The 9,683-nt window shown below is 32.1% G+C and overlaps 1 pseudogene; it reads right to left on the bottom strand.

The window, feature by feature from the left end:
- Nucleotides 1-802: 802 nt before the first annotated feature.
- On the bottom strand, nt 803-1,808 carry LOC117695012 (m7GpppN-mRNA hydrolase pseudogene; annotated as a pseudogene).
- Between the last annotated feature and the right edge of the window lie 7,875 nt (nt 1,809-9,683).

The following is a 9,683-nucleotide window of genomic DNA, read 5'->3' as shown; positions in this document are numbered from 1 at the left end:
GGGAGCAGAATCATGGCACAATACTGAACAGATGGAGGCAGGAAAGTCCAGGCATGACATGGAGAAACTGTCAGCTCCTGGCTTCAATGCTTTCTGCTCTGACACTGACAGGTTTTTTTTGACAGAAAACATCAAAATTACAGCATCAGCTCCCAACCAATTCCATCTCTTCTCAGGCTATGGGTGTAATCTTGCTGAAGTGCTCAAGGTTCACTGTGCAAATGTGTATTGTTTTGAAAATGCGGAACAAATTGACAGAACTCCAGTTAAAAGGGTTAGACTCTCAGTGGTTAGAAACACAGAGATGAGCAAACGCCTGCATCCTGACGTCACAGTTCAGCTCTGATGCTCAGCTCATTGATAACTGGGGTTTTAAGTTCCGTTTAAAGGTTTCAAGAAGCAAGCTTTTTGCAATCACCAAGATGGGGAGGTGAAACACTCCTATTAACATGGCTTCTTGCTGATGATGCAATCAAAACAACTCTTGATCAGAATATAAAATAAAACACAGTCACACAAAGAAAGGAAAAAGACAATTAAAAAACAAACAAAAACAAAAAACACAGGCAACTAAAATTTGGTTCCAAACACTAAACGATAAATCCATATAAAAAGTTCTAACTGCATTTACAGTGCAAACTTGTGTCTCTTTCTAGTTTCTCTTCTGTACAGAAAATCTTTTTAGAAACATTGACTCCCTGCATTTCCTTCAAATACCTGAGAAAGGTAAGACTCGAGGAGACACTCACTCACATGCAACAAGTCCCAGATCTGGGGACTTCTGCAATACATACTTGCTGGATCAAAGGTCCAAGATTTTCATGATAGCATTTTTGTCAAACTCGAAACTCAAAAAGGTTCTGGATGAAAATGGGAACTTGCAATGTACATTGCACGTTACAGAATGTCCTTCAGCATGTTCTACCACTGGGTCTTCACCAGAACAAGGCAAGTCTCATGCGGCATCTGTCTCAAAGTTGTCCTGAAGCTTTCGTGGATGCAGCTTCTTTTTACATTTCATCAAGGGATTCTGTTGATTTGCTGGCTGGCCGTGAACTCCATTCGCTCTCTTCTTTTTATTAGGTGAGTCCTGATACTGTTTTCTGCCATTCCCTCTCATATTTTGATTCTTTGCTTTGAAAAGATCTGACACCTCCATGTGGTTACTGTGCGGCTTCTGCTGTAGTGGCTGCCTGTGCTTTACCCACTGGTCACTAGGAGAATCTTCAGGTAATAGCTGCTGGCTGTGGCAGAATTTCGTTTGACTCAATTTTTCCACAGTGGGTCTAGCTGGTGTGCTACCAACTGAAGAAAGACCATTGTCACCATCCGAGGAATCTCCAAATCTTCGAGACAGCCAGTCCCTTAGTGGTCTGATAAAGGGAATGGCCATAAAAAACTTCTTAGGTGCCAAGCCAAGCTTGGACTTGGGAGTCATAACATTTCTATGACAGGGCAATTTCTCAATAGAGAACCACTCAATATTTCTAATTTCTCTTCTGGTTTTGGGGTTAAATTTTGTGTCTTTTGGAACTCCTGGAATGATATACAAGTGAGCAAGCTGGTCTCTGATTTGAAGCTCAATGTAATCATCCTTACAAATACAGTCTTTTATATCAAACAGTTTCTTTGAAGAACTCTCTAGCCACACAGTCATGAGGCACTTCTTTTTTATTTACTTTTCCTTTTGGAAATCCCCAGCCCGACTTTGCAGGGTACTCCTGAACTAGCAGTACATTCTCTAGGGTCTCATCGAGAATAATCGCCCCATAATTTGGTACTCCCATTTTATATTCCTACCATTGCATATTTATTTTCATATAAGAAAATATTTATTATTGTATTTTTAGTACTAATGTATATATTTGAATGCTTAGTTAGCAGAGAGTAGTACCTCTTGAGAAGGATTAAGAATAAGTGTGATCTTGTTAGAGAAAGTATGTCACTAGGAAGTAGGTTTTGAGATTTCAAAAGCCCAAGTCAAGTCCAAAGTATATTTATTTCTGCTGCTTCAGGATCCACAGGTAAAAATCTCAGCTCCTTCAACATCATGCCTGCCTACATCCTGTCATCCTTCCTCTATGATGATAACTGACTAAACTTCTGAAACTGTAATCAAACCCCAATTAAATGCTTTATTTTATAAGGGTTGCCATGGTCATGGTGTCTCTTATTAGCAATAGAACACTTACCAAGACACACATATACATATATGATTATAACAATAATGATCAAATATAAATATCACATTAAAATATGAGGAAGAATGTGAGGGATGATATCTATGACAGCCTGAAAGATGAGAGGGAAGGAGGTATATGATGTGATTGAATATTTTTATTAATTATTTTATTCATTTATATTTCAAATGATATCCCCTTCCTAGTTACTTCTCCATCAGCTGACCATTTCATCCCTCCGCTCCCCTCCCCTTGTCTCTATGATGGTCCTTCTCCACCCAATCTTCCATTCTCACCTCAATTTAAAACTTAATAACATAAAAATAACTGCATTAATATGTCATAATCTCATAAAATTGTATGCCAGGATGATGATATATTGGTGACTATACTTTTGTAACATTTATTTTTAAAACTAAGATATCCGAGTTGTTTTTTTCATTTTAGTAACATCACTAAGTCTTTTGTGGCTTTATAAAAATTATAGTAATATTTTACTCTCCAGATTTTTAAAACATTCCATATACATGTATATGTGTATGTTCATCTGAGCATCTGAATGTGTGATATGGCACAAACTTGAAGAAAAATTTTCTCCTTCTAACATGTGAACCTAGGGATTGAACTCAATTTTTTCAGCTTAAAGGCATATGCATCTGTTCTTTGAGCCATCTCACCAGCCCCAAATCTATCCTTATATGTGCAAGATATTGCTAGTATTTTTGTGGAGATAGTACTGAATCTGCACTTTTCATATATGTATGTATATATGTATATATATGCATTATGTATGCATATTTATTATATATAAAGTAGTTATTTGAATATTTTGAAAAATTGAGCAATAGTCTCTGTTCAATATTTTATACTTTATAATATTTATATCTAGTAAAAAAGTGACTCAGATCCTTGATTAAATTTTATTATAAGTATTTTATTTATATTTATAGTTGTAAGAAATGTGTTCATTTTCTCAATTTTATTATTATTGATTTGGATTTGGATATAGAATATATAAATTTTTATTACTGAGGAAAAATAAAAACATTTCTTTAATATGTTGATTTCATAGATTACTACTTCTGAATGTCAACTTGAACCATATTTTTATAGAATACATAGATTTTCTCTGTGTAATACCATGTCATCTTTAAACATACATAATACTCCTTTATTTTCTTTTTTGTTTCATGATTTTATTATTATTAAGTAACTCTTACCTTCCTCTTTCTCCCTCTAACACCTCCCCTGAAATTCTCTTTCTGTTGTTCCAAATAATGACTTTTCCTCTTTTTAATTGTTATGACACAAGTAATATTATTTAAACTGAGAAGCTGGTATTTTTAAACTTAGGTATACATTGTTTTTGATACTTTGGGATACTATATCACATTTATTTTCATGATGTGTATTATTACTTTAAAATCATTATTAAATGAGTTGAGCATCTAAAGATTATTGTACTGATATATTTATAGTGGTCCAGATTTCAGGGGAAACATTTAGTTTTTTTCTCATTGACTCTATTTGCTATAAGGGGATTAGCACATAAAGCACTTTTTTTACTTTGAACTAGGCTCCTTTCAACCATAATTTTTTAAAACAAAATATTTACTGTGAAGAAATGTTATTCTTATGGCTGTATGGCTGGTTCAATAATTCACAACATCAGTTGCTCTTCCCAGCACCTACAAAGTATCTCACAACTGTCTGTAATTCCAATTCTAGGGGTTCCAAAACTCTCATTTTATTCCTTTTCAGAATTAGTGTTGCACAGACATAAATTCTGAAAAAAACCCACTTATATTCATAAAATGATAAAAAAAACTAATTTGAAAATAAAAGATATGAATCCTTATTCAATATCCTCTTCATTTATTGCAGTTGTAATTTGTGTGGTATTTTTGATTTGTTTGTTTGTTCTGCATTTTGTTTTATGTGTTTTTTTATATTTTTTATTGCATTCATTGGCTTCAGAACACTTCCTAATTTTTGAACATATATACATGCTTCTATTCCATCTACAACTCTTTTATTGTGAAATGACTTAGATTGGCACTATTTTGTTGAAAAATTATATTTCTACTCATCAGTACATATTGGCATACATGTTTCTGTATTTTGTCTTTGTCTAATGTTTTCTATGAAGGAAATGTTAACCTTGTTTTGTTTTGTTTTGTTTTTTTTTCACTCAAATAATGTATTTATTACTTTAAAACTCCAAATTCTATTCCCTTCCTGGTCCACCCTCTGACTGTTCCACATACCATACCTCCTCTCCACCCTCTGTCTCGACGAAGATGTCCCCACTCCCAACCCCCCAGCCCCCAGCCTACCTGACCAATATTTACCTTGTTAAGAAAAAATTTTAAAAGTATAAATTTTACTGTAAATTATGAAACATTAAACAATGAGAAAAGGATAGTGTCTAAAAATATACCCTTGTTTCTGTAGCCAGTAGAATTTTTTCCCAAAGAGGTATGAAAATATGCACTGGTTAATAGAAAACCTTTTCAATAAACTATGTTGTAAATATTGGCAATGCATATACAAAACAATAAAACATGCTTTGATATTTTACTAGATATGAAATTCATTTAAAAAACTATTAAGTATTTCCATTTAATATTCGAAATTATAAAAATATTAGAAAAAATATTGGGGAAATATTTCAGGTCATGGAAGTCATTTAAATGTTTTCAGATAGGATCTTAGAAAGAAATCAAAGTAAATCAAGTCGGCACAAGTAGGATTATATAAAAGATGTATAAAAAGAAACAGCTTCAGAAAAAATGGTCAATAGGGTGAATAGATACACTATGACATAGAAGGATTTGAAAAATCTTCATACAGAATATTAGAGGAATCTAGAAACTTAATTACTAAAGCTGTTTGGTTGGTTGTAAAGAAGCTCTTGCTTTGATATAATATTTTAATTTCTTTAAATATATAGAGAAAAATATCATATGATTATCTATGTTTCTTCTCCTTTGAATATAAGTCCAAGTCTGTGCTATAATTATAAAATATTTGACTGTTGAATAGCAGGTATTAGATAGAACTACATAGGAAAAATAAACCCTAGTGATCTACAATTCAGTATACCAGGAAAGATACATAATAAAATAAATTGGCACATACAGTAAAGAACATAGGACTTCAATAAGTCTACAAAGAAGGAAATAATGAGCAAGAAACATTGATAATTCTGAATTTATTCTAGTATATTGGTTAAATATATCAAATTTTTCCTATAAATTCCAAAATATTACTAATTCTTATACATGAGATAAAATAAAATCAAATACTTATTGACTGAAGATTCATATCAATTATAAATGTTAATACTAAATAGGTAAAAGGAAAGGTTCAATATGGCTTCCTGAGTGTATTAATATAAATGAAAGTTCAATGGGTAAAATATTATATGGAATGACACTAATTTTCACTATTTGCCTGGTCTCATTTTCCTAGAATTTTAAGTTTTCAAATTTAATAGACATTAAAGCTATCTATCCAAGCTACTCAATTTGGATATGAAGCATCATTATATTCCATGTCAACATTTTATTTCTAACAGTTACATTTTAATAAAGCTGAAGGCAAAATTACTGTTAGAATGTTTCAGTTGTTGATTTAATTAAAAAGGCAGGTAGTTTAAAGTTAAAATTTCTGTCATGTATTTGAAACTATATTTTTATAGAAAAATAAAAATATGTACATTAAAATTTCATAACTCTTTAATTGGTGATATATTTGTATTCATGTAGTAGTTTCTGTTTGAAATTACCATTGTTTTATATGAACTATTTATGAACTTTTGTTATTATTTTTGTTAAAGAATTGTTTGTCTATGATTTAAAATATAAACAACAAAAAAATCACATTTCTATTCTGATTTATTCCCATCATGTTTATAATTTAAATGAAAATCTTATATAGAAACACCATCTACTTCAAGAGAATATGAAAACTGTGAAACATAAAAAATAAGATTAGAATGTTTTTTTAAATTTAGGTGAATACATTTTGGTTACTTTAAAGACAAGATTAAGAAAAGAGAAACAATAAACCATGTCCACACTATTATGAACATACATATTCTAAGTCCAGATTTTGTGTGATAGGTGCACATCAGCCTTTGATAAAATTTAGGTAACAATGAAGTATATATTTATAAATACTTGATATAGTTTCACTCTGATCTTTGTGTCTTTGGTCATAATTTTTTTTGAATCATCATGGTTTTTGGATTGTAGTATATAAGTATATATTCAATATATATTCAAAATTTCAATATATTCAAATTTTCAATGTTTTATAACTATTATTCTTAATTAATTATAAACAGACTATGTTATAGTAACCATGAGATATTTCTAATTTTGAGATATTACAGCTATATTTGATGTATATTTTAGGACTGCATTAGTACACAATAAAATGAGTACAGTATTAAATATTAATATTTTAAAGGGGCACATGCTCTACTATGTTTATAGGAACCTTATTTGTGATAGCTAGCAGCTGGAAACAACCATCGGTTTCACAATGGAAGAATAGGTACAGAAAATGTGGTTCATTTACACAATGGAATACTATTTAGCTAATGAGGATATCATGTGATTTGCAGGTAAATGAATGGCACCAGAAAATATCATCCTGAGTGAGGTAACTCATACCCAAATGAACATTGATGGTATGCATTCACTAATAAGTGAATATTAGCCAAAAATGTACAGAATACCCAGAAAACTATCCACAGAAATCAAAAAGGTTAACAAGCTAAAGTGCCCAAGTAAGGATGCTTAATCTCACTTGGCAGTCAGAAGAAAGCAATTACAGGAGGGGACAGAGGGAGGGAGACATTTTTTTTGTGGGAGAGGGCACAAGGAGGGAAAAGGGGAACATGATCAATTATGGGGGGCATGAGTGAAGCCTTGAGGGCCAGCAGCAAGAATGGAAACAGGCAACCTCAAGAGATAGGTGGAGGGGTCCCTCTAGAATGTACAAGAGACCCGGGAGGTGAGAGACTATCAAGATTCAAAGGGAGGGACCCGAGAGTGGAGACATGGAACTTGTAGAGTCCACCTCCTGTAGAAAGACAGGGCATCAAGTGGGGGGAATGGCGCTGCCATAAAACATTCAATAACTCTGACCCAGATTTGTTTCTTTCTAAAAGAACTGCAGGAACAAAAAATGGAGAAGAGATGGAGGGAAAGGAGGTCCAGTGATTGTCCCAACTTGGGATCCATTCCAAGAGAAGGCTCCAAGGCCTGATACTATTACTGATGCTATGATGTGCTTATAGACAGGAGCTTAGCATGGTTTCCCTCTGAGAGGCCCAACAAGCAACTGAATGAGTCAGAAGCAGATGCTTATACCCAATCAATGGACAAAAGCCTGGGACCCTTGTGGTTCAATTAGGGGAAGCTAGAAGAAGCTAATGAGGAGGGTGAACCCATACAGGTCAAACAATCTCAACTAAACTGGGCCCCTGAGATCTCTCAGACACTGAACCACCAAGTAGGCAGCATACATGAACTGATATAAGACCCACAACAAATATACAGCAGAGGATTGCCTGATATGACTTCAGGGAGAAAAGATGCACTTAACTCTTGAGAGGCTTGAGGTCTCACGGTGTCAGGACCTCTGTTGGGGTGGGGAGCAGTGGAGATATCCTCTTAGAGATGGGGAATGAGGAATGAGATGAGAAAATATTGGAGTGCAGACCAAAAGGCTATATGACTGGACTGTAAAAAAGATTAAGGATAATAATAGTAGAAAAATAAAAGAAATAAATATGAATCAATATGGAAAAATATAAAACATTATTATTTATTGTAGCAACATAACATAAGTATTATTTATATTCCTTTCTTCATTTTATTTCTTCTTATCTATATCAATCATAGTAAAATTCTTGAAGAATATGTTTATAATTAAATTGTAGTTAAAACATGTTTACTGATGTTCTTATGAGTTTACTGATGTTCATTGTAATGAACAAATAATTGGGCTGGAGAAATGGCTCAACCATTAAAGTTAGCCATAAAACAAAGTATAATTACTAAAATAATGCTTTGGTCAACTTTATCAAGCATGGTGACATCATACCAGCAAGTGTGCTTTCTGTTTCACCTACTATTTTACATAGGGGAAAATTCCCCCTATATATTTTATTCATAGTATATTTTACTATTTTGCATACTATCTTAAATCTAGAGCAATAATTACAAAATGTGTGTTATATTTATACATATATTTTAGAAACTAATAAAGAATTGATACTGGTTATTTAAAATAAAATTTCAATTCTACCTTCTGGAAATCTTTGCTGGTACAATTAAAATCCCATATGAGTAAAGAGGAAAAAAACCTGATTCTTATATTTTTTTAGAGAAGAGAATTAAAAAAAAGTTCCATTAGAGAAGAACACTTTATTGAAACTTCAATGATTCTGTGCTAATGGAAACTCAATTTATTGACTCTACTTATCTGAGCTTTCTGCAGCCAGCATCTTTGTTAAGGAGTCCAGTACAGCATGTTTAAAATCCATATTTGTCTGCTTGAAACTATGGAAACCATGATTAATTGGCCTGAGAAAGTGAGTTTTGAATGTGAAGTTCAATTTACAAGAGGTTTTAGCTCTTTTTCTACTAAGTCTCCTGTGGTATTATCTCTATTTTCAATTTTATTTTCAGTTGAAAAGATTGCAGTAAGACTAACATTTAAAAATTATATTTGACATATCTTTTTGTTTGGTTTTAAACACATGCTACCTTTTGATAAATTACCTCTGTTCACCGCAAATCCCTTTCCTATCTCTTTTAAATTTATTCAATTCCCCCTTATCCTAACCTATTTGATTACTATAGTTTTTAGTTACAAAATGTAATATAAACACATTTATCTGAATCATATAGAACAAATACTTTAAATAAAATACATCAAAGCATCCTTTTTACAAAATGACAGTAATACTTTGAGAATATTTTTTTTATAATTATGAGCTGTATTTGTCTAACAAAATAGTCCAAAACAACTTTTTAATTTTAAAGTATATATAGCGCTATAGTTCTGAAACTTTTATGCAGAATCTTAATTAGTAAAGATTACATCCATGTTCACACTGGCTATTATCACAATAAAACACAGTTCCCATTGAACATATAAAGGGGAGCTACCAAGATCATTGAATTATCAAAAGGAAATCAAAGCATAAAGAAGATAAAAGAAGTCAGTTGATTAAACCCTGTTACCATATGTAAAACAGTTCCTAACATTATTCTGACCCTTGCATTTCTTGATTCAAGCATATAGAATAATACACACTGTTTAACAGAACAGAAGTCATGTTTACAAAGAAAAAACACCCTACTACCTGACATATTTTAATAGGGTAAGTAAAACAGTCTATTAAAATTTTCTTGTAGAAAAACTAAGTAATAAAGAGAAAATATTAAGAAATTGAAAAAACAAGACAGAATGCAGTGAATC

This window comes from Arvicanthis niloticus, chromosome X (assembly GCF_011762505.2).
Source record: "Arvicanthis niloticus isolate mArvNil1 chromosome X, mArvNil1.pat.X, whole genome shotgun sequence".
NCBI classification, from domain to species: Eukaryota; Metazoa; Chordata; class Mammalia; order Rodentia; family Muridae; genus Arvicanthis; species Arvicanthis niloticus.
Note: the sequence above shows the minus strand (reverse complement) of the source record. Positions and strands in the feature narration are given on the sequence as shown.